Source organism: Bufo bufo, chromosome 8 (assembly GCF_905171765.1).
Source record: "Bufo bufo chromosome 8, aBufBuf1.1, whole genome shotgun sequence".
Taxonomy (NCBI): Eukaryota; Metazoa; Chordata; class Amphibia; order Anura; family Bufonidae; genus Bufo; species Bufo bufo.
This window is the reverse complement of record NC_053396.1, coordinates 115,902,419-115,928,963: the sequence shown is the minus strand read 5'-3', so window position 1 is coordinate 115,928,963 and position 26,545 is coordinate 115,902,419. Positions and strand designations below refer to the sequence as shown.

At 47.3% G+C, this 26,545-nt stretch overlaps 1 long non-coding RNA gene across 1 annotated transcript; it reads left to right on the top strand.

The window, feature by feature from the left end:
- The first annotated feature begins 4,377 nt into the window (after positions 1 to 4,377).
- On the top strand, positions 4,378 to 24,826 carry LOC120977326. The gene is made up of 3 exons (XR_005773873.1): positions 4,378 to 4,388; positions 20,944 to 20,947; positions 24,642 to 24,826. It is a non-coding gene; the product is annotated as an uncharacterized LOC120977326 (long non-coding RNA).
- Positions 24,827 to 26,545: the final 1,719 nt, after the last annotated feature.

Below are 26,545 nucleotides of genomic sequence, written 5' to 3'. Positions count from 1 at the left end.
TCCTTCCTTCCTTTCTATCCTTCCTTCCTTCCTTTCCTCCCTTCCTTTCCTTCCTTCCTTTTCTTCCTTCCTACCTTTCCTTCCTTCCTTCCTTTCCTTTCTTCCTTCCTTTCTTCCTTTTCTTCCTTTCCTTCCTTTCCTTCCTTTCCTTCCTTCCCTTTCCTTACTTCCTTCCTTCCCTTCCTTTCCTTCCTTCCTTTCCTCCCTTCCTTTTATTCCTTCATTTCCTTCCTTCCTTTCCTTCCTTTCCTTCCTTCGTCCCTTTCCTTCCTTCGTCCCTTTCCTTCCTTCCTTTCCTTCCTTCCTTTCCTTCCTTCATTTCCTTCCTTCATTTCCTTCCTTTCCTTCTTTACTTCCTTCCTTTCTTTCTTTCTACCTTTCCTTCCTTCCTTCCTTTCAATCCTTTTCTTCCTTCCTACCTTTCCTTCCTTTCTTTCCTTTCTTCCTTCCTTCCTTTTCTTCCTTCCTTCCTTTTCTTCCTTCCTTTTCTTCCTTTCTTTCCTCCCTTCCTTCCTTTTCTTCCTTCCTTCCTTTCCTTCCTTTCCTTCTTTCCTTCCTTCCTTCCTTCCTACCTTTCCTTCCTTCCTTCCTTTCCTTACTTTCCTTCCTTCCTTTTTTTCTTTCCTTCCTTTCCTTTTTTTCTTCCTTCCTTCCTTCCTTTTCTTCCTTTCTTTCCTTCCTTCCTACCTCTCCTTCCTTCCTTTCTGCCTTCCTTCCTTTCCTTCCTTTTCTTCCTTCCTTCCTTCCTTTCCATCCTTCCTTCCTTCCTTCCTTTCCTTCCTTCCTCCCTTTCCTTCCTTCCTTCCTTTCCTTCTTTTCTTCCCTTCCTTCCTACCTTTCCTCCTTCCTTCCTTTCCTTCCTTCCTTTCCTTCCTTCCTTTTCTACCTTCCTACCTTTCCTTGCTTCCTTTCCTTCCTTTCTTCCTTCCTTTCCTTCCTTCCTTCCCTTCCTTCCTTCTTTTCCTTCCTTCCTTCCTTCCTTCCTTCCTTCCTTTCCTTCCTTCCTACCTTTCCTTCCTTCCTTTCCTTTCTTTCCTTCCTTCCTTTCTTCCTTCCTTTCCTTCCTTCCATTCTTTTCTTCCTTCCTTCCTTTCCTTTCTTCCTTCCTTTTTCTTTCTTCCTTCTTTCCTTCCTTCCCTTCTTTTTTTCCTTCCTTCCAAAAAAAATAAAAGGAGGGGAAAGACGTCTGCCAGGACATAGGAGCTCCGCCCAACATCCATACCCACTTAGTTCGTATGCCCTGGCAAACCCGATTTCTCCATTCACATCAATCGATGTGAATGAATAAATCATTGCCGGGATTTTTATATATTTTTTATATACAAAGTGTTTGCCAAAGTATATGAACACGCCACCTCCTCAGCTCATATGCCTCGGCAAACGTATCTTTTACTGCAGAGGAGAAATCTCGTCTTGCAGCGCCGCATACACCGACTTGTGTGTAATCTGACATCAGCGCAATGCTTCTGTCCGAATGCACATCAGTGCTGCAGCTAGTCGATCGGTTGGTCCACCTGGAAGGTAAAAAAAACAAAACAAAAAAGAAAAAACCAGGCCGCAACGCAATAAATTTATTAACTTTATAATAACTTTTGAACAGAACATATAAACTTTATTGAACTGAACATTATCTTTTATACTTACCGGTGATTTTTTTTTTTTTTTACCTTTATAGAACAAACCTCTCCTTCCCCATGGGACAATGTGCAAAGCGCAAATCACCCAAAGATGTGGCGAAGTACGTTATGCACTTTATCCCAGGTGAAAGGAGAGGTTTGCAGCAGCTGTGAGAGAAAGGGCCCTAATAGCCCTGTGTGCCTGTCCTGTGAGATGCAATCCCTATGCTAAGTGTACCTGTGTGTGGTACTTCCGGAAACACTCTCCTAAGCATAGGGCAGGGTGGTCAGGACAGTCAGGACAGAAATAGAGGGTGTCACGCCTTATTCCACTCCTGCTACAGACACAACATTTTTTTCGGGGTGGCGGTTGGGTTGAGGTACCAGGAACGACACTGGGGAAATGTCGCTCGTGTAGACGGCTAACTACACTGGTGGTTGGGGCCACGGAACCTCCTGGATACAGGAGGTTCTCGATGATCTCTTCCTGAAATTTGAGGAAGGATCGTGTTCTCCCAGCCTTACTGTAGAGAACAAAACTATTATAGGCAGCCAATTGAATTAAATATACAGACACCTTCTTATACCAGCGTCTGGTGCATTGGGAAACTAAATAGGGAGCCAACATCTGGTCATTGAAGTCCACCCCTCCCATGAGCGCATTATAGTCGTGGACACAGAGGGGCTTTTCAATGACACGGGTTGCCCTTTCAATTTGGATTGTCGTGTCTGCGTGAATGGAGGAGAGCATGTAAACGTCACGCTTGTCTCTCCATTTCACCGCGAGCAGTTCTTGGTTACACAATGCAGCCCTCTCCCCCCTTGCAAGACGGGTGGTAACCAGCCGTTGGGGGAAGTCCACGCGACTAGGTCGCACGGTGCCACAGGCGCCAATCTGTTCTAGGAACAAATGCCTGAAGAGGGGCACACTTGTGTAAAAATTGTCCACATAAAGATGGTACCCCTTGCCAAATAAGGGTGACACCAAGTCCCAGACTGTCTTCCCACTGCTCCCCAGGTAGTCAGGGCAACCGACCGGCTCCAGGGTCTGATCTTTTCCCTCATAGATCCGAAATTTGTGAGTATAGCCTGTGGCCCTTTCACAGAGCTTATACAATTTGACCCCATACCGGGCACGCTTGCTTGGGATGTATTGTTTGAAGCCAAGGCGCCCGGTAAAATGTATTAGGGACTCGTCTATGCAGATGTTTTGCTCGGGGGTATACAAATCTGCAAATTTCTGGTTGAAGTGGTCTATGAGGGGCCGAATTTTGTGGAGCCGGTCAAAAGCTGGGTGGCCTCTGGGACGAGAGGTGCTGTTGTCGCTAAAGTGCAGGAAACGCAGGATGGTCTCAAAATGTGTCCTGGACATAGCAGCAGAGAACATGGGCATGTGATGAATCGGGTTCGTGGACCAATATGACCGCAATTCATGCTTTTTAGTTAGACCCATGTTGAGGAGAAGGCCCAGAAAAATTTTAATTTCGGAAACTTGGACTGGTTTCCACCGGAAAGGCTGGGCATAAAAGCTTCCCGGGTTGGCGGATATAAATTGAGTGGCATACCGATTTGTTTCTGCCACGACTAAGTCCAAGAGCTCCGCAGTCAAGAACAGCTCCAAAAATCCCAGGGCCGAACCAATCTGAGCTGTCTCAACCCGAACTCCAGACTGGGCGGTGAAAGGGGGAACTACAGGTGCGGCTGAAGTTGGTGACTGCCAATCAGGGTTTGCCAGCACCTCAGGGACTCTACGGGCCTGTCTGCGCGGTGGCTGCGACGGGGTAACTACTGCACGTGCCACCGTACCAGCTTCAACTGCCCTTCTGGTGCTCGCCACTTCACCAGGTTGTACGGCAGTGCTGGTACTAGGTCCAGGAAGGGCTGCGCTGCTGGTGTATGCCTCACCATGTGATCCGACAGCGCCAGCCCCACTCTGCTGCCCTTGAAACGGATCCTGCACAACCTGTGGTCTAGCGACACGGGGCCTGGTACGCCTGGTGCTATCAGGGACCTCAACCTCCTCGTCCGAACTTTGGGTCAGAGAGCCACTGCTTTCTACAGGTTCATATTCTGACCCGCTAGATTCATCAGATGAGGGTTCCCATTCCTCATCCGACTGGGTCAGAATCCTGTAGGCCTCTTCAGAAGAATACCCCCTGTTTGACATTTGGACTACTAAATTTAGGGGTATTCCCTGAGACTACCCAAGAAAAAAAGCAAGCCTGTCATTCAAAGGGGAGGCTAGCGAAGTACCGGAGGCCGCTGCGGTTGATAAAAAATATCAAAACTGATTTTTTTTATCGCCGCAGTGCGTGTAAAGTGAATGTGCAGTGATCAAAAAAATAATAATTTTTTGTCACTGCGGTGGGGCGGGCGATCAGGCCTGATCGGGCAAACACTGCGTTTTGGGTGGAGGGCGAGCTAAGGTGACACTAATACTATTATAGATCTGACTGTGATCAGTTTTGATCACTTACAGATACTATAAAAGTACAAATGCTGATTAGCGATACGCTAATCAGCGAATAAAAGTGACTGCGGTGCGGTGCGGTGGGCGCTAACTGACGCTAACTACCTAACCAAGGGACCTAAACTAATCCTAAAACCTAACAGCCAATACTAGTGAAAAAAAAAAGTGACAGTTTACACTGATCACTTTTTGTCTTTCACTAAGTGATTGACAGGGGGCGATCAAGGGGTTAATTTGGATGATGGGGGTGATGGAAGGTGATCTGGGGCTAAGGTGAGTGTTTGGTGGGTACTCACAGTTCTGTATGCTCCTCTGCTGGATCCAACCGATGAAAAGGACCAGCAGAGGAGCAGACAAGCCATTTAACACCTTATATTTACTAATATAAGGTGTTAGATGGCTTCTGATTCGGTTTTTAAAAATCAGCAACCTGCCAGCAACGATCATTGGCTGGCAGGTTGCTGATGCAATACTCCTCGAACTTTTGCCGGCCCGCGATGCGCATGCGCGGGCCGGCTGTGACCGAAATCTCGCGTCTCGCGAGAGGACGCGCCGGCGCATCCAGGAGGAATCAATCAACCACCTCCAGGAAGCGTCGCTGCGTTCGGCGGTCCGGAGGTGGTTAAAAACCATCCCTGCTTTCTCTATGGGGAGCCCTGGTGTTACTGACAGTGTACTCTCCATTCCTCAGCTGCTTGCTAATTGTGCAGCCTCGAACTCTGTATGGTCATTTTAAAACACTGGATCAGGGATAAGTCCCAACCTTAACCAGTACCAGTGTAACTATGACTGCTAATTACTGGTCAATAAAAGTATTTCTAAATCAGAATCTGCTTTTAGGAAGTTATATATAATTTAATGGGGTGTTCTGGACCTAAAGGCTATGGACACCTTTGGAGGTAATTTTTTTTATCATTACATTTTACTCATTTGGTCTTTATTATAAATGCAACAGTGTCTGTTCTGCAGCCTTCAGTTTCAGTGTACCTGTACAGTATCTTGCTTTCTGTTTTACAGAGAATTTGTCAGGCAGCTGCTCTAGCAGCTCCATGTGTAGCCCTCATCTCTGAACTCCTGATGGCTCAGGCTGCTTTCACACTCGCGTTTTGTCTTTTCGTTTGTGAGATCCGTCATGGGCTCTCACAAGCGGTCCAAAAGGATCCGTTTTGCTCCAATGCATTCTGAATAGAAAAGGATCCGCTCAGAATGCATCAGTTTGCCTCCGATCAGTCTCTATTCCGCTCTGCAGGCGGACACCAAAACGTTGCCTGCAGCGTTTTGCTGTCCGCTTGACGAAACTGAGCCAAACGGATCCGTCCTGGCACACAATGTAAGTCAATGTGGAAGAATCAGTTTTCTCTGACACAATATGGCACAATAGAAAACGGATCCGTCTTGTCTATATTACAGATAATACAAACGGATTCATGACGGATGCATGCGGTTGTATTATTGTAACGGAACCCTTTTTGCAGATCCATGACGGATACGCCCAAAACGCGAGTGTGAAAGTAGCCTCACAAACACGCATTATAGCTCATTTCTCATCAAACTGATAACAGTACAACTTAAAGGGAACATGTCACCATGAAGTTGCAAAATAATCTGTAGGCAGCATATTATTGAGTAGGAGATGCAGAGCAAATTGATATATAGTTGATATATAGTCATCCACAGATCCCCCATAACAGTGCCTTCCACAGATCCCCATAACAGTGCCATCCACAGATTCCCCATAACAGTACCATTCACAGATACCCCCATAACAGTGCCATCCACAGATCCCCCCATAACCGTACCATTCACAGATACCCCCATAACAGTGTGCCATCCACAGATCCCCCATAACAGTGTCATCCAAAGATCCCCCCATAACAGTGCCATCCACATATTCCCCCATAACAGTGCCATCCACAGATCCCCCATAACAGTGCCATCCACAGATCCCCCCATAACAGTGCCATTGTCACGACTGTGACTGATCCAGACAGGTCTGGGAGGAGAAGGTCGCAGCGACTTGCTACTCGCGATAGCTTGTGAGTTTGCTCCATGGGTATGTCATCCGGGTTTTGCCTTGTGAACCTTTTTGTCCTGACTGGGAGTTTGTAGGCATCCTTCTCAGGTGAGTCCTGTCTGCCACTCCCAGCTACTATATTAGTTTCACTTTCACTTGCAGTCATTGCCAGATATAGTCCTTACTTCCAGTTCTATTCTGACCTTTGAAGGAGATCGTTTGATGGTGTTGCTGTGGAGCTCTTGTCCGGCGTGGACTGTCGTGATTGGGATCGCCTTCTCTGCTCGTGACTGGATAAGTCTATCTCTGCTATAGTTTGTTTGTTTATGTCTTCCCCTGCTGTTCTCCTAGACATGAGTGATGGTGACTAGTGCTCCCATCGGCCTTTCCCCACTCTAGGCTTGTTAGGGTGACTGAGGGTTTAGGCATCCTGCTCGCCGCACGGGTTCACACCCCGTCTAGGGTATCAGAGCAGACAGGTGCCAGCTTAGGGTTAGTCAGGGGTGGCCATACTATTCCCATCCGTAGATAAGGGTCCCCCTTCCCCTCCGTCTGGTGCGACACGACTGCTGCTGGGATAGCGGTCGTGACAGTATATCTGGCCTTTTTAAAAAAAAAAAAAAAAAAAAAAGTGACATTTCTTTTTTTTTTTTTTTTTTTCTTGCTGTTTTGCTTTGTATTTTTCTGTTCCACTATGGATCCGGTTACGGTTTTGGCGAAACAATTACAGGGATTATCCCTTGAAGTGGCAGGATTAAAAGCAACAGTGCTGCAGAAGCAGCAGCAATCCTTGGGTTCCACCGTTGCTACGGGAAACCAAGGTACTCCTGAGCCAAAAGTGGCTTTACCTGATAGGTTCTCAGGAGGGAGAGACCAATTTGAAACCTTCAGAGAAGCTTGCAAATTGTTCTTCAGGTTACGCCCTAGATCCTCCGTGAGGAACAACGGGTGGGCATTGTAATTTCTCTCCTGCAAGGAGATCCGCAGGCTTGGGCTTTCTCCCTACCATCAGACTCTCTGGCCTTACGATCAGTGGAGGAGTTTTTTGAAGCCCTGGGTCTCGTATATGATGACCCGGACAGGGTCTCACTGGCTGAGTCTAAGCTACGTAGACTTCGGCAAGAGAACCGGTCTGCTGAACTATATTGTTCCGAATTCCGTAGGTGGGCTACTGATACGTTATGGAACGACTCGGCCCTTAGGAGTCAGTTCTGCCAGGGGTTGTCTGAAAAATTAAAAGACGCGCTGGCGGTATACGAGGTCCCTGGGTCTCTGGAGGCTGCTATGTCTCTGTCCATAAGAATCGACAGACGACTCAGGGAGAGACTATTAAATTTTACGGAGGCCTCTATAGGGCAGGGATCGGTTTGTTATGATCCAGTCGAACCAATGCAAATAGGGGGCGCCACTAGACGGGTGAATCCTCCTAAGTTCCGCCGTAGGTCAGAGGTTTGTTTTCGTTGTGGGGGGAGGGGTCATTTTGTAAAGGTTTGTCCCTCAGAACCCAAGAGACCACAAACAAAGGAGCCGCCGGAAAACTAGAGTCCCCAGATTGTGCGGAGGATAACAGTCTGGGCGTATTCGTTTCCTCCATACGCATGTCTCAGTTTTTGTTGTCCGCTACCGTTGAGGCGGGCAATAAGACTGAGATCTGTTCCGTCTTTTTGGACAGTGGGGCGGGGGTCAACTTGGTGGATTCACGGTTTGCTCAGGCTCTGGGTTTTACTCCGGAACCGATACGCAGAACTATTCCTGTTTTTGCCATCGACTCCTCCCCTCTTACTCAGAAAAAGTTAACTCAGATCATCCATAATATCCATCTGCAGGTAGGGGACCTCCATAAAGAGCATATCTCTTGTTATGTCCTGGACGGTCTTCCGGCTCCTATGGTATTGGGGCTTCCCTGGCTGGTGACTCACAATCCAGTGGTGGATTGGCAGGCCGGGGAGATTGTGGAGTGGAGTGAACATTGTAAGGACAACTGCTTGAGTAGTAGGTGCTCTACACTCTCTGTAACATCTTTACCTGCCTTTCTGTCAGATTTTATGGATGTGTTCTCTGAGAAGGGTTGTCAGGGGTTACCACCTCATCGTCCATATGATTGCCCGATTAATCTATTACCTGGGGCAAAACTACCTAAAACCCGGTTATTCAATCTTTCCGGCCCGGAGAGGAAGGCTATGAAAGATTATATTTTGGAGAGTTTGGCTAAGGGACACATCAGACCCTCTTCTTCACCTGTGGCTGCAGGGTTCTTTTTCATTAAAAAGAAAGATGGGGGCCTACGTCCTTGCCTGGATTTCCGGGAATTAAACCGGATAACTATCCGAGATCCCTATCCTCTTCCTCTCATTCCCGACCTCTTTAATCAGGTTGCTGGTGCTAAATGGTTCTCCAAAATGGATCTCAGAGGAGCCTATAACCTGGTTCGCATCAAAGAGGGGGATGAGTGGAAGACGGCTTTTAATACTCCGGAAGGGCATTATGAAAATCTGGTCATGCCATTTGGTCTTACTAATGCGCCTGCGGTATTCCAACATTTTGTCAACGATATTTTTAGTCACCTTATCGGGAGATTTGTTGTGATATATCTTGATGACATCCTGGTCTATTCCCCGGATCTGGATACACATAAGATCCATGTGAGACAAGTGCTGCAGATATTAAGGGCCAACAAATTGTTTGCTAAGTTAGAAAAATGTGTGTTCGCCGTAAAAGAACTGCCATTTCTGGGGTATGTGTTGTCAGATTCAGGTTTCCGCATGGATCCAGAGAAAGTCCGGGCGATTATAGACTGGGAACTGCCTGAGGACCTGAAGGCATTGCAACGCTTCCTGGGGTTTGCAAACTTTTATAGAAAGTTTATAAAGAACTATTCCTTGGTGGTCAAACCACTGACGGACATGACCCGAAAGGGATCCGATTTTTCCAAATGGTCACATGCAGCCAAAACTGCCTTTGCATCTCTGAAGGAGAGATTCACCTCGGCCCCTATTCTCGTACAGCCAGATGTCTCGCTTCCTTTTATTGTAGAGGTTGACGCATCAGAGGTGGGGGTGGGAGCGGTACTATCTCAGGGCCCGTCCCCTGGTGAATGGCATCCGTGTGCTTTCTTTTCGAAGAAATTGTCTACTGCAGAAAGGAACTATGATATTGGCAACAGGGAACTTTTGGCTATTAAGTTGGCTTTTGAGGAGTGGCGTCATTTTTTGGAGGGGGCGGTTCATCCCATCACGGTGATTACTGATCACAAAAACTTATTATATCTGGAGTCTGCTAAACGTTTCACCCCTAGACAGGCTCGGTGGTCGTTATTTTTTACTAGGTTTAATTTTGTAATAACCTATCGCCAGGGGGCAAAAAATACTAAGGCGGATGTATTGTCTCGAAGTTTTCCTGGAGGGGGTGATGTTGAGGTACCAGAGCCCATTTTGCAAAAGGGGGTGGTGGTCTCTGCATTACACTGAGGTTTGGAGGGGAGGGTGTTGGAAGCTCAGGGGGACGCCCCGGCCTCCTGCCCCTCGGGTAAACTGTTTGTGCCAGAAAATTTACGCCTGGAGATACTAAAAGAACACCATAACTCCACACTGGCAGGACACCCAGGTAGTAGGGCAACCTCTGAGTTAGTGTCTCGTCGGTTCTGGTGGCCTAAATGGCGCCAGGAGGTGTTGAATTTTGTGTCTGCATGTGCTACTTGTGCTCGTTCTAAGGTAGATCATACTCGTCCGGCAGGGCGTCTTTTACCTCTGGCCATCCCCAACAGGCCTTGGACGCACCTGTCAATGGATTTCATTACGGATCTACCAGTATCAGCGGGGAAGACTGTTATTCTTGTAGTTGTTGACAGATTCAGTAAAATGGTGCACTTTATTGCTCTTGCCGCATTGCCTAATGCTAACACACTGGCTCAGGTTTTTATTGACCACATCGTGAAGCTTCACGGGGTCCCTTCCGATATTGTTTCGGATCGTGGTACCCAATTCGTTTCTAAATTTTGGAAAGCTTTTTGTTCTCGTTTAGGGGTTCATCTGTCGTTTTCTTCATCTTTCCATCCACAGTCCAACGGTCAGACTGAACGTACCAATCAAAACCTAGAGACATATTTGAGATGCTTTGTTTCCGAAAATCAGGAGGAATGGTCATCTTATTTACCGTTAGCCGAGTTTGCCATTAATAATCGTCGTCAAGAATCCACCGATAAGTCACCATTTTTTGGTGCGTATGGTTTCCATCCTCAGTTTTGTACGTTTAGTGAGGGTGGGCCGTCTGGGATTCCCGAGGAGGAACGATTTGCGTCTTCACTTTCTTCAGTGTGGCAGAGTGTGCAAGAAAGTTTGAAGAGAATTGGTGGTAGATACAAACGTGCGGCTGATAGGAAGCGCTCTGAAGTTCCGGACCTTGGGGTGAATGACTTGGTGTGGTTGTCTACCAGAAATATCAAGTTGAAGGTTCCCTTGTGGAAATTAGGTCCGAGATTTATTGGTCCTTATAGGGTAATTAAGATCATTAACCCGGTGGCTTTTCGTCTGGAGCTACCTCAGACTCTAAGGATCCATAATGTCTTCCACAGATCTCTGCTTAAGAGATATGTAGAACCTCCTGAACCATTGCCACTACCGCCTCCTCCGGTGGTTGTTGATGGCAGTCTTGAGTTTCAGGTAGAAAAGATTGTTAAGTCACGATATGTTCGCTGCTCTCTTCAGTACCTGGTGCACTGGAAAGGTTATGGTTCCGAAGAGAGAATGTGGGTTCCAGCATCAGAGATAAAAGCGGACAGACTCATTCGGGCTTTTCATAGCTCCCATCCGGAGAGGCCTGGTCTTGAGGGTCCAGGGGCCCCTCGTAGAAAGGGGGGTACTGTCACGACTGTGACTGATCCAGACAGGTCTGGGAGGAGAAGGTCGCAGCGACTTGCTACTCGCGATAGCTTGTGAGTTTGCTCTGTGGTTCAGGGTATGTCATCTGGGTTTTGCCTTGTGAACCTTTTTGTCCTGACTGGGAGTTTGTAGGGATCCTTCTCAGGTGAGTCCTGTCTGCCACTCCCAGCTACTATATTAGTTTCACTTTCACTTGCAGTCATTGCCAGATATAGTCCTTACTTCCAGTTCTATTCTGACCTTTGAAGGAGATCGTTTGATGGTGTTGCTGTGGAGCTCTTGTCCGGCGTGGACTGTCGTGATTGGGATCGCCTTCTCTGCTCGTGACTGGATAAGTCTATCTCTGCTATAGTTTGTTTGTTTATGTCTTCCCCTGCTGTTCTCCTAGACATGAGTGATGGTGACTAGTGCTCCCATCGGCCTTTCCCCACTCTAGGCTTGTTAGGGTGACTGAGGGTATAGGCATCCTGCTCGCCGCACGGGTTCACACCCCGTCTAGGGTATCAGAGCAGACAGGTGCCAGCTTAGGGTTAGTCAGGGGTGGCCATACTATTCCCATCCGTAGATAAGGGTCCCCCTTCCCCTCCGTCTGGTGCGACACGACTGCTCCTGGGATAGCGGTCGTGACAGCCATCCACAGATCCCCCCATAACAGTACCATACACAGATACCCCCATAACAGTGTGCCATCCACAGATCCCCCATAACAGTGTCATCCACAGACCCCCCATAACAGTGCCATCCACAGATCCCCCATAACAGTACCATTCACAGATCCCCCATAACAGTGTCATCCACAGATCCCCCATAACAGTGCCATCCACAGATCCCCCATAACAGTGCCATCCATAGATCCCCCATAACAGTGCCATCCACAGATCCCCCCATAACAGTGCCATCCACAGATCCCCTATAACAGTGTCATCCACAGATCCCCCATAACAGTGTCATCCACAGATCCCCTATAACACTGTCATCCACAGTTCCCCCCATAACAGTGCCATCCACAGATCCCACATAACAGTGCCATCCACAGATCCCCCATAACAGTGCCATCCACAGATCCCCCCCATAACAGTGCCATCCACAGATCCCCCATAACAGTGCCATCCACAGATCCCCCATAAAAGTGTCATCCACAGATTCCCCATAACAGTGTCATCCACAGATCTCCCATCACAGTGTCATCCACAGATCCCCATAACAGTGTCATCCACAGATCCCCCATAACAGTGTCATCCACAGATCGACCCATAACAGTGTCATCCACAGATCCCCCATAACAGTGTCATCCACAGATCCCCCATAACAGTGTCATCCACAAATCCCCCATAACAGTATCATCCACAGATCCCCCCCATAACAGTGCCATCCACAGATCCCCCCATAACAGTGCCATCCACAGATCCCCATAACAGTGCCATCCACAGATCCCCCATAACAGTGCCATCCACAGATCCCCCATAACAGTGCCATCCACAGATCCCCATTACAGTGCCATCCACAGATCCCCCATAACAGTGCCATCCACAGATCCCCCATAACAGTGCCACCCACAGATCCCCCCATAACAATGCCACCCACAGATCCCCCATAACAGTGTCATCCACAGATCCACATAACAGTGCCATCCACAGATCCCCCATAAGAGTGCCATCCACAGATCCCCCATAACAGTGTCATCCACAGATCCCCCATAACAGTAACATCCACAGATCCCCCATAACAGTGCAATCCACAGATCCCACCATAACAGTGCCATCCACAGATCCCCCATAACAGTAACATTCACAGATACCCCCATAATAGTGTCATCCAAAGATCCCCCTATAACAGTCCCATAATATTCTGTAGGCAGCATATTATTGAGTAGGAGATGCAGAGCAAATTGATATATAGTTGATATATAGTCATCCACAGATCCCCCATAACAGTGCCTTCCACAGATCCCCCATAACAGTGCCATCCACAGATCCCCCATAACAGTACCATCCACAGATCCCCCATAACAGTGCCATCCACAGATACCCCCATAACAGTGCCATCCACAGATCCCCCATAACAGTACCATTAACAGATACCCCCATAACAGTGTGCCATTCACAGATCCCCCATAACAGTGTCATCCAAAGATCCCCCCATAACAGTGCCATCCACAGATCCCCCATAACAGTGCCATCCACAGATACCCCCATAACAGTGCCATCCACAGATCCCCCATAACAGTGCCATACACAGATCCCCCCATAACAGTACCATACACAGATCCCCCATAACAGTGCCATCCATAGATCCCCCATAACAGTGCCATCCACAGATCCCCCATAACAGTGTCATCCACAGTTCCCCCATAACAGTGTCATCCACAGATCCCCCATAACAGTGTCATCCACAGATCCCCTATAACACTGTCATCCACAGTTCCCCCCATAACAGTGCCATCCACAGATCCCCCATAACAGTGCCATCCACAGATCCCCCATAACAGTGCCATCCACAGATCCCCCATAACAGTACCATCCACAGATCCCCCATAACAGTGCCATCCACAGATACCCCCATAACAGTGCCATCCACAGATCCCCCATAACAGTACCATTAACAGATACCCCCATAACAGTGTGCCATTCACAGATCCCCCATAACAGTGTCATCCAAAGATCCCCCCATAACAGTGCCATCCACATATCCCCCATAACAGTGCCATCCACAGATCCCCCATAACAGTGCCATCCACAGATCCCCCATAACAGTGCCATACACAGATCCCCCCATAACAGTACCATACACAGATCCCCCATAACAGTGCCATCCATAGATCCCCCATAACAGTGCCATCCACAGATCCCCCATAACAGTGTCATCCACAGTTCCCCCATAACAGTGTCATCCACAGATCCCCCATAACAGTGTCATCCACAGATCCCCTATAACACTGTCATCCACAGTTCCCCCCATAACAGTGCCATCCACAGATCCCCCATAACAGTGCCATCCACAGATCCCCCCCATAACAGTGCCATCCACAGATCCCCCCCATAACAGTGCCATCCACAGATCCCCCATAACAGTGCCATCCACAGATCCCCCATAACAGTGTCATCCACAGATCCCACCATAACAGTACCATTCACAGATACCCCCATAACAGTGTGCCATTCACAGATCCCCCATAACAGTGTCATCCAAAGATCCCCCCATAACAGTGCCATCCACATATCCCCCCATAACAGTGCCATCCACAGATCCCCCATAACAGTGCCATCCACAGATCCCCCATAACAGTGCCATCCACAGATCCCCCATAACAGTACCATACACAGATCCCCATAACAGTGCCATCCATAGATCCCCCCATAACAGTGCCCTCCACAGATCCCCCATAACAGTGCCATCCACAGTTCCCCCATACCAGTGTCATCCACAGATCCCCTATAACACTGTCATCCACAGTTCCCCCCATAACAGTGCCATCCACAGATCCCCCATAACAGTGCCATCCACAGATCCCCCATAACAGTGCCATCCACAGATCCCCCATAACAGTGCCATCCACAGATCCCCCCATAACAGTGCTATCCACAGATCCCCCATAACAGTGCCATCCACAGATCCCCCATAACAGTGCCATCCACAGATCCCCCATAACAGTGCCATCCACAGATCCCCCATAACAGTGCCATCCACAGATCCCCCCCATAACAGTGCCATCCAAAGATCCCCCATAACAGTGCCATCCACAGATCCCCCATAACAGTGTCATCCACAGATCCCCCATAACAGTGTCATCCACAGATCCCCCATAACAGTGCCATCCACAGATCCCCCATAACAGTGTCATCCACAGATCCCCCATAACAGTGTCATCCACAGATCCCCCATAACAGTGTCATCCACAGATCCCCCATAACAGTGTCATGCACAGACCCCACATAACAGTGTCATCCACAGATCCCCCATAACAGTGTCATCCACAGATCCCTCATAACAGTATCATCCACAGATCCCCCCATAACAGTGCCATCCACAGATCCCCCCATAACAGTACCATCCACAGATCCTTATAACAGTATCATCCACAGATCTCCCATAACAGTGCCATCCACAGATCCCCCATAACAGTGCCATCCACAGATCCCCCCATAACAGTGCCATCCACAGATCCCCCATAACAGTGCCATCCACAGATCCGCATAACAGTGCCATCCACAGATCCCCCATAACAGGGCCACCCACAGATCCCCCCATAACAATGCCACTAACAGATTTCCCATAACAGTGTCATCCACAGATCCCCCATAACAGTGCCATCCACAGATCCCCCCATAATAGTGCCATTCACAGATCCCCCCATAACAGTGCCATCCACAGATCCCCCATAACAGTGCCATCCACAGATCCCCCATAACAGTGCCACCCACAGATCCCCCATAACAGTGCCATCCACAGATCCCCCATAACAGTGCCATCCACAGATCCCCCATAACAGTGTCATCCACAGATTCCCCATAACAGTGCCATCCACAGATCCCCCATAACAGTGCCACCCACAGATCCTCCATAACAGTGTCATCCACAGATCTCCCATAACAGTGCCATCCACAGATCCCCCATAACAGTGCCACCCACAGATCCCCCTATAACAATGCCACCTACAGATCCTCCATAACAGTGTCATCCACAGATCCCCCATAACAGTGCCATCCACAGATCTCCCCATAACAGTGCCATCCACAGATCCCCCATAACAGTAACATTCACAGATACCCCCATAACAGTGTCATCCACAGATCCCCCCATAACAATGCCACCCACAGATCCCCCATAACAGTATCATCCACAGATCCCCCCCATAACACTGCCATCCACAGATCCCCCCCATAACAGTGCCATCCACAGATCCCCATAACAGTATCATCCACAGATCTCCCATAACAGTGCCATCCACAGATCCCCCATAACAGTGCCATCCACAGATCCCCCATAACAGTGCCATCCACAGATCCCCCATAACAGTGCCATCCACAGATCCCCATAACAGTGCCATCCACAGATCCCCCATAACAGTGCCACCCACAGATCCCCCCCATAACAATGCCACCCACAGATCCCCCATAACAGTGCCACCCACAGATCCCCATAACAGTATCATCCACAGATCCCCCCCATAACACTGCCATCCACAGATCCCCATAACATTATCTCCCACAGATCTTCCATAACAGTGCCATCCACAGATCCCTCCATAACAGTGCCATCCACAGATCCCCATAACATTATCATCCACAGATCTCCCATAGCAGTGCCATCCACAGATCCCCCATAACAGTGCCATCCACAGATCCCCCCATAACAGTGCCATCCACAGATCCCCCATAACAGTGTCATCCACAGATCCCCCATAACAGTGTCATCCACAGATCCCCTATAACACTGTCATCCACAGTTCCCCCCATAACAGTGCCATCCACAGATCCCCCCATAACAGTGCCATCCACAGATCCTCCATAACAGTGCTATCCACAGATCCCCCATAACAGTGTCATCCACAGATCCCTCATAACAGTGTCATCCACAGATCCCCCATAACAGTGCCATCCACAGATCCCCCATAACAGTGTCATCCACAGATCCCCCATAACAGTGTCATCCACAGATACCCCATAACAGTGTCATCCACAGATCCCCCATAACAGTGTCATCCACAGATCCCCCCATAACAGTGCCATCCACAGATCCCCATAACAGTATCATCCACAGATCTCCCATAACAGTGTGCCATCCACAGATCCCCCATAACAGTGCCATCCACAGATCCCCCCATAACAGTGCCATCCACAGATCCCCCATAACAGTGCCATCCACCGATCCCCATAACAGTGCCATCCACAGATCCCCCATAACAGTGCCACCCACAGATCCCCCCATAACAATGCCACCCACAGATCCCCCATAACATGGTCATCCACAGATCCCCCATAACAGTGCAATCCACAGATCCCACCATAACAGCGCCATCCACAGATCTCCCATAACAGTAACATTCACAGATACCCCCATAACAGTGTCATCCAAAGATCCCCCCATAAAAGTGCCATAATAATCTGTAGGCAGCATATTATTGAGTAGGAGATGCAGAGCAAATTGATATATAGTTGATATATAGTCATCCACAGATCCCCCATAACAGTGCCTTCCACAGATCCCCCATAATAGTGCCATCCACAGATCCTCCCATAACAGTACCATTCACAGATCCCCCATAACAGTGCCATCCACAGATACCCCCATAACAGTGCCATCCACAGATCCCCCCATAACAGTACCATTAACAGATACCCCCATAACAGTGTGCCATCCACAGATCCCCCATAACAGTGTCATCCACAGACCCCCCCATAACAGTGCCATCCACAGATCCCCCATAACAGTACCATTCACAGATCCCCCATAACAGTGTCATCCACAGATATGGGGGTATCTGTGGATGACACTGTTATGGGGGATCTGTGAATGGTACTGTTATGGGGGTAACAGTGCCATCCACAGATCCCCCATAACAGTGCCATCCATAGATACCCCCATAACAGTGCCATCCACAGATCCCCCATAACAGTGCCATCCACAGTTCCCCCATAACAGTGTCATCCACAGATCTCCCATAACAGTGTCATCCACAGATCCCCTATAACACTGTCATCCACAGTTCCCCCCATATCAGTGCCATCCACAGATCCCCCATAACAGTGCCATCCACAGATCCCCCATAATAGTGCCATCCACAGATCCCCCATAACAGTGCCATCCACAGATCCCCCCCATAACAGTGCCATCCACAGATCCCCCATAACAGTGCCATCCACAGATCCCCCATAACAGTGTCATCCACAGATCCCCCATAACAGTGTCATCCACAGATCCCCCATAACAGTGCCATCCACAGATCCCCCATAACAGTGTCATCCACAGATCCCCATAACAGTGTCATCCACAGATCCCCATAACAGTGTCATGCACAGATCCCCCATAACAGTGTCATCCACAGATCCCCCATAACAGTGTCATCCACAGATACCCCCATAACAGTGTCATCCACAGATCCCTCATAACAGTATCATCCACAGATCCCCCCATAACAGTGCCATCCACAGATCCCCCCATAACAGTGCCATCCACAGATCCCCATAACAGTATCATCCACAGATCTCCCATAACAGTGCCATCCACAGATCCCCCATAACAGTGCCATCCACAGATCCCCCATAACAGTGCCATCCACAGATCCCCCCATAACAGTGCCATCCACAGATCCCCCTATAACAGTGCCATCCACAGATCCCCATAACAGTATCATCCACAGATCCCCCCATAACAGTGCCATCCACAGATTTCCTATAACAGTGCCATCCACAGATCCCCCATAACAGTGCCACCCACAGATCCCCCCATAACAATGCCACCCACAGATCCCCCATAACAGTGTCAACCACAGATCCCCCATAACAGTGCCATCCACAGATCCCCCATAACAGTGCCATCCACAGATCCCCCATAACAGTAACATTCACAGATACCCCATAACAGTGTCATCCACAGATCTCCCCATAACAGTGCCATCCACAGATCCCCCATAACAGTGCCATCCACAGACCCCCCTTAACAGTACCATTCACAGATACCCCCATAACAGTGTGCCATCCACAGATCCCCCATAACAGTGTCATCCAAAGATCCCCCCATAACAGTGCCATCCACAGATCCCCCATAACAGTGCAATCCACAGATCCCACATAACAGTGCCATCCACAGATATCCCCATAACAGTGTCATCCACAGATCCCCCCATAACAGTACCATACACAGATACCCCCATAACAGTGTGCCATCCACAGATACCCCATAACAGTGTCATCCACAGATCCCCCATAACAGTGCCATCCACAGAACCCCCATAACAGTACCATTCACAGGTCCCCCATAACAGTGTCATCCACAGATACCCCCATAACATTGCCATCCGCAGATCCCCCATCACAGTTCCAGCACTACTGTTCTAGCGCCCGTTATTGTAACGGGCTTAATGTCTAGTAGAGTATAATAAGATTGTAAGCTGTTGTGCTGTACTGCAGGCTAGCCCGCACCGCGCACCCAAACTGTTCCTGAAATTTAGGGTAATAACAGGTAAGGCCTGGCTGTTTTATTTGAGCCTGCCAGTACTGCTCTTATTGCAGCGTCCCACATATGTGTGTAAAATGTATTGTATGTGTAACATCCCAGAGTATGTCACTAAAACTCTTTCACCCTGCTATGTGATGTTAAGGTGTAAATGTGTTAATATCCTGTGTAATCTGACATTGCATTTGTATTATATGTATTTGCTGTAATTTCCAATGTACACTAGCAGGTGGCAGCAATATGTAAGTAGGCCACAGTTAGTTAATAGATCTAGACTGGAATAGACCATTCCAGGCTAGCTTTCCCCTATCTGAGGAGGAGTGGAATGTTCCCACATCCTACTTCAGAGGGAGGAAAGAAAGTTCTAGGCAGTGTACCAGCCACCCCCTGTTGGGGTAGGCTGTGTGAATAGGACCTCCCAGAAACAGGGACCCCAACTAAGGATCCAAGCCTCTGCTGAGGCCCAAGATCAACCTTCCCAGCCTGAGTCCCTTACCTCAGCTGGTGGACAAGGAAAGCAGCCATCTTCAGAACTATCAGATCTCCAGGAAGAAACCATCATACCCTGCGAGCAGTCCTGTAAGTAAAGATTCCAAGACAAGGAGAAGATAAGTACCTCCACAGCTAGTCAGACCCAAACCAAGCAGACCTCAGACAGAGCAGAAGATAGATACCTGCCAGATTCTAATAGGCGTATGTACCAGATGCAGAATATATGTAAATTCCTGCCACATATTGCCAATACCTGTTGGGACTCTAGACTATTGCTGTACATTGTATGGATCAAAAGCTGCATATCATAACATCAAGTAAAGACAAGTTGGACCCTATTATCTGTGTGGAATTCCATCATTCCTCCATTACTCCTATTAACAGCCGTACTACAGGTAGGAGACACCGTTGACACTATACAGAGACAATCTCCCCCTCTGGCATTCCTCACCTGGTACATGAGCTCATACCATCTTAAAGGGCCCTGCTATAGTACCTGCGCAAGCTGCAACTGGCGTCACAAACTTATACACACCTAAATCTGACCCACTGCATAGCATCCCCACTGACCCAGTGTCCTGCTCATTGCATATGTATTTGTGTAATGTATGTGTGTAATGTATTTGCAATGTATGGTATTTCCTATTATCAGGCTGGAAATATCATTACACCCATTCGCCCCTAGGTGGTGCTGGTGCCACTCATTTATATAGCTTGGGGTGTGTCTAGCTCAGGGCATTCCAGTGTAGTGTATTGTAGTTAGAGGAGGAAAACAAGTGTATGGAGGAGAGAAACAGGCCTTATCCACTATGTTGCTGCAATTTCTTTCCTCCGGGATCTGATCAATCCTGGAGAGGACAAACTAAGAGTAGTTACAGCAGTTCAGCACTGAACATTAAGTCTACGTCTAAATATAAAGCAAGCCTAGTGAAGGTTAGAGCTGAGTCTGGCCTATGGACTTTTACAAGCACAAGTGACCAACAGTAACTTTCCAAGTTCCTGGACACAGCCGGATGACCAAGGAGCCAAGTTGTCCTTATTTACTAGAAGCCTGAACCTGAATACTTCAGGAGAGCATCCTGCAAATAATGTCGCAGAGAGTTTGCCTGCCACGAGGGAGAAACGCCCTCATTGGATAGCTCAAGATACGTAGAAAACAGTATATTTAGTACCTGAGTGCTCTGGAAAGTGGACTTAAAGTAAATCTAATTATTCTTCACCTGTAAAGCGAAAGTACTACAGAACTCCCTAACGGACAATTGCCTAAACCTGATAAAAGGAATACTACTGAACCTACAGTCAGGTCCATAAATATTGGGACATCGACACAATTCAATTTTATTTTGCTCTATACACCACCACAATGGATTTGAAATGAAACAAACAAGATGTGCTTTAACTGCAGACTGTTAGCTTTAATTTGAGGGTATTTACATCCAAATCAGGTGAACTGTATAGGAATTACAACAGTTTGCACATGTGTCTCCCACTTGTTAAGGGACCAAAAGTAATGGGACAAAATAATAATCATAAATCAAATTTTCATTTTTTAATACTTGGTTGCAAATCCTTTGCAGTCAATTACAGCCTGAAGTCTGGAATGCATAGACATCACCAGACGCTGGGTTTCATCCCTGGTGATGCTCTGCCAGGCCTCTACTGCAACTGTCTTCAGTTCCTGCTTGTTCTTGGGGCATTTTCCCTTCAGTTTTGTCTTCAGCAAGTGAAATGCATGCTCAATCGGATTCAGGTCAGGTGATTGACTTGGCAATTGCATAACATTCCACTTCTTTCCCTTAAAAAACTCTTTGGTTGCTTTTGCAGTATGCTTTGGGTCATTGTCCATCTGCACTGTGAAGCGCCGTCCAATGAGTTTTGAAGCATTTGGCTGAATATGAGCAGATAATATTGCCCGAAACACTTTAGAATTCATCCTGCTGCTTTTGTCAGCAGTCAAATTATCAATAAATACAAGAGAACCAGTTCTATTGGAAGCCATACATGCCCCCGCCATGACACTACCACCACCATGCTTCACTGATGAGGTGGTATGCTAAGGATCATGAGCAGTTCCTTTCCTTCTCCATACTCTTCCCATCATTCTGGTACAAGTTGATCTTGGTCTCATCTGTCCATAGGATGTTGTTCCAGAACTGTGAAGGCTTTTTTAGGTGTTGTTTGGCAAACTCTAATCTGGCCTTCCTGTTTTTGAGGCTCACCAATGGTTTACATCTTGTGGTGAACCCTCTGTATTTACTCTGGTGAAGTCTTCTCTTAATTGTTGACTTTGACACACATGCACCTACCTCCTGGAGAGTGTTTTTGATCTGGCCAACTGTTTTAAACGGTGTCTTATTCACCAGGGAAATAATTCTTCGGTCATTCACCACAGTTGTTTTCCGTGGTTTTCCGGGTCTTTTGGTGTTGCTGAGCTCACCGGTGCGTTCCTTCTTTTTAAGAATGTTCCAAACAGTTGTTTTGGCCACGCCTAATGTTTTTGCTATCTCTCTAATGGGTTTGTTTTGTTTTTTCAGCCTAATGATGGCTTGCTTCACTGATAGTGACAGTTCTTTGGATCTCATCTTGAGATTTGACAGCAACAGATTCCAAATGCAAATAGCACACTTGAAATGAACTCTGGATCTTTTATCTGCTCATTGTAATTGGGATAATGAGGGAATAACAGACACCTGGTCATGGAACAGCTGAGACAACCCCTTGTCCCATTACTTTTGGTCCCTTAACAAGTGGGAGGCACATATGCAAACTGTTGTAATTCCTACACCGTTCACCTGATTTGGATGTAAATACCCTCAAATTAAAGCTGACAGTCTGCAGTTAAAGCACATCTTGTTTGTTTTATTTCAAATCCATTGTGGTGGTGTATAGAACCAAAAATGTTAGATTTGTGTTGTTGTCCCAATATTTATGGACCTGGCTGTATTTCTGAGTCATCACTCATGCCATACAAATGAACTTGAACTGTATCTGTACTGACTACCTGAAGACAATTGATTCAGAAAATGTTCAACTGTTTGATTACAACCTACTCCTCATCAGTTCTACTACTACACTCAACATTTGCACCTTACGGTGCTGGCGTCACGAACACAGGGGCCCATCCACCAAAGCACCTTAAACACCTACACCATCAAGGGCACCTCAACTTCCATCTGGCTGGTGTTCCCTGCAATAGAGAGGTCCCCAGAGAATTTAGTGCTGTTTTCCCCATGACTGCACGCTGGCCCAGGGAGGCTCTGCTAACTGTGAGTGCAGACAACTACTACCCCCATCGTCCCACCGTAACTCACGTGTTGCCCCTGTGGCCTGGTCCATTGCATTATCTCTAGCATCCACCGGAGGGTGCCACGTTGTACAGCTCAAGAGTCTCAGTCTTCTGGGATGTAAATTTGTGTTACCAGCATTATGGTCATGCTCATTACCACATTTAAGTAAAATACTGTTTTGGCAAAAACAGTTTTTTTTTTATGTTCGTGACTTCGATGTATCCTGGGGAGCCCATCCCGGTACATGGTTTACATCACATGTGGTGCTGGAACCAGGCACTGTAACTACACAGTTCTGTACACTTTGTCCACGCCGGGTTCATTTCCTAAGGATAGGTCGTCAGTAATTAGTTCCTGGTCTCAAAAACCTCTTTAAAACTAAAACTGGCATCACTCTGTGTAGCATACAGTATCAGGTATCATTAAAGTAATCATATGTGATGTGTTGAGTTTTACTTTTCAAATTGCATTTTTTAGGTTTTCATAGTTTACCTATTTAACCTTTTCACTGCTGGAGCATCTACAATCCCCCTGCCATCCTTGATTCAATGCCTAGTAAAGTAATTTAATTGTGTCGCTTCATTTTCCAGCAAGAACATCTTTTTATAAAGATACTGAAAAGATTATGTATCAGTTTTTAAGGAGTGAAGCTGCTTTCTGCGTGGAATGAGTGACAGGTCAGTGGGTGTTGTCAGCGTCTGTTCTGATCTATACCTGTCTGTGGATAAATAGGAGTTTTCTGTTCTCAGTGCTATTCACTTGCTGCCTACATTGAATAATGTCTAAATGAAAAAAATAAAATAAAAACATACCAGCATGAGTGTGATTGATGTTCCTCCAACTCATGTTCATGTCAAAGTTTCCCACACACCACTGAGATATGTGCTGCTTTTTTTTTTCACAATGTGAGAGTTCTAAAACTGTGAAAGAAATTGTAATGACAAACTCATAAATAATATCCTCTGTGTGTGGGAGGCTCAGCAGACCTGCCCCGCCAGTTGTTTCACATCTGTGAAATTATAGATAAAAGGAATAAATTACTTTTCCTAAATTATTCATTGAATTCAGCATGGGGGAATATGCCCATTTCTGCTTCGTTGCTTGAGGCAGTTTGATATATATCTATAACCAGGTTGTCCAAACATTGTACATTGGATATGTTGTGTGTACCCAGTGGTTCATGGGGGCATTAACAACATTAGTGCAAACAGAATAAAACAAAAATGATACTCACTTTATGAATCTCCGTTGCTCCCAGTCTAATACTTCCCCATCTCCTGCCGGTCTCTGCTTCCTGGTGTCTCTCAACACACAGGAAAATAATTCTAAACCAATTACCTCCATTGATACTCCCCTTCTTGATCTAACATCAGGCTTGAGAGAGTTGAAACTACCCTCTGGGTGTACAGTTTCAGGAACAACTGCATGATGCTCGGGCTTGCAGCATGGATCCTATTTCTAATTAAAAGGCCTGTAATTGATGCTTACCAGGCCTCATATGGGTTGTTTAGCAACTGTTCTACCTATTGTGCAGTTGTGTCTCACCATGTTTATGTTCTTTTGTAAAATGAAGAGTCTACATACCCTGAAGGTAGTAGCTTTTTTTTTTGTGTGTGAATGATGCCTATGCAGCAACTGAGCCGCAAGGGTGCACGTGAGTGTGGTGGTGGCCTTATAGGTGTAGTAGTTGGTACTCACAGTTTAGCAGAGTTCCCTCGGCCGGAGTGCAGTGACGGGAAGGAAGGCACCGGATTCCTTCGGGACACACTCTGGTGTTGACGGATCTCCTGCCAGATGTTGGTTAAGGTGCCCTTGATGGTATAGGGTTTAGGTGCAGGGAAGGCCGGGTCCCTGATGTCATCATGCCAGCACCCTTGGGTGCAAATGAGGTCATAAAATAAAAAGGAGTCAGTTTGAATAACTAAAGGGAACATTTACTGAGAATTACTTGCCTTGAGGTAGATGTACAGATTACTGCAATGCAAAGCAGTAGTTATAATCCATTTAAAGGACATCACAAGTTAGTTGTATCTGTAATCCTCATAACAGGCTCTTGGTAAGGTATTGACTCTGGTCACACTCAGACTATTGTAACTTCGGGCTAACTGTCTATCTTCAGGTATGGAGTATACATCAATAAACTTCTCTGTTTCACATGGCCGGTACATATTGTCACGACCAGAGGATGTGGACTAGGAATTATCCCAATATTGCTGACTGCTGACTCACAGAGTCAGGACCCTGGTGTTTATACCAATCACCTAGAAAGCAGCTAACTGCAGGAGTGTGTACAGAGTCTAACAAAGGCCGAGTAACGGAACAGATGATCTTTACTGGCAGAAGGTAGACAAAAGTCACTTGAAACAAATTTCAGAGTAATACGGTATACTGGGTCAGGCGAACTCGTAGTCAGGCAGCACAAGGTCAGAGGTCCAGACGAACTTATAGATGACGACAGGCAGATTTGTAGTCAGGCAATGCAAGGGTCAGTAGTCCAGGTAATCCAAGTACAGGCGGCAGGCAGAATCATAGTCAGGCAATACAGGGGTCAATGCTGGAGGCAGACAGAGAGGGAAGGTCAGGGTTAATTGGCAAAAGTCCAGTACACAGCAGGGGAGAGCAACAGGAAGCTTCAGCAGAGGTTAACAGGTATAACATCCACGCTTGGGCCCTTCATGGTCAGTGAAGCTGCCCTAAATACCAGTAACCCCACCTCCGGGCAGGGACAGTAATCAGCGTGCTCTCCTCTCCTAGAACAAAGGGAGAGGTGCATGCGCATGCACTATAGCGCACAAGACGAGACCTGGCAGTGAGGGCGGATGCAGCGGTATGGTGGCGGGGGCCTGCTCCACCTGCAAGGTAGGCCAGAGCTGGGACCCATGGTGCTGCAGTGTGCAGACGGCGGTCTGCCACACTGCGATGAGGTCACAAACCCAATGCTGACACATATATCTTCCCTTTCTGTCTTACTCACAATTTTCAATAATACGTCCACACTGTAGTGTGGAAAGCACAGAGCACAGCAATGACACTGCTGTCTCTCTCAGAACTTCAAAAAACTGTGGAAAATGGCTGCTGGGGAGGTTCTTATATAGTAAGGGGTAGGCAACTTTTCTATTGGTTGCTAGGGATGTTGTTAAGCTCAGACAAAGACATTGCAGCTTTCTCATTGGCCCACAAGCTGATGAAAAAAAAATCTAGAATATTCGAATTTACGAATATATCACTATATTCTAAATATTAGCGAATTCTCGAAGTGACGATATTCGCTATTCAAATATTTGCACCCAACACTAGAGAGGACACAGCCCGTCATTTTATCAGTTACTTCTAATTGGAGATGGAGATCCAGTGTCTTACAAATACCACAATTTAAGGTCTACCTAATATACTGACAGTAAGGCCTCCTGCACACGACCGTTGTGTGCACCCGTGGCCGTTGTGCCGTTTTCCGTTTTTTTTCGCGGACCCATTGACTTTCAATGGGTCCGTGGAAAAAACGGAAAATGCACCGTTTTTCAGCCGCATCCGTGATCCGTGTTTCCTGGCCGTGAAAAAAATATGACCTGTCCTATTTTTTTCACGGCCAACGGTTCACGGACCCATTCAAGTCA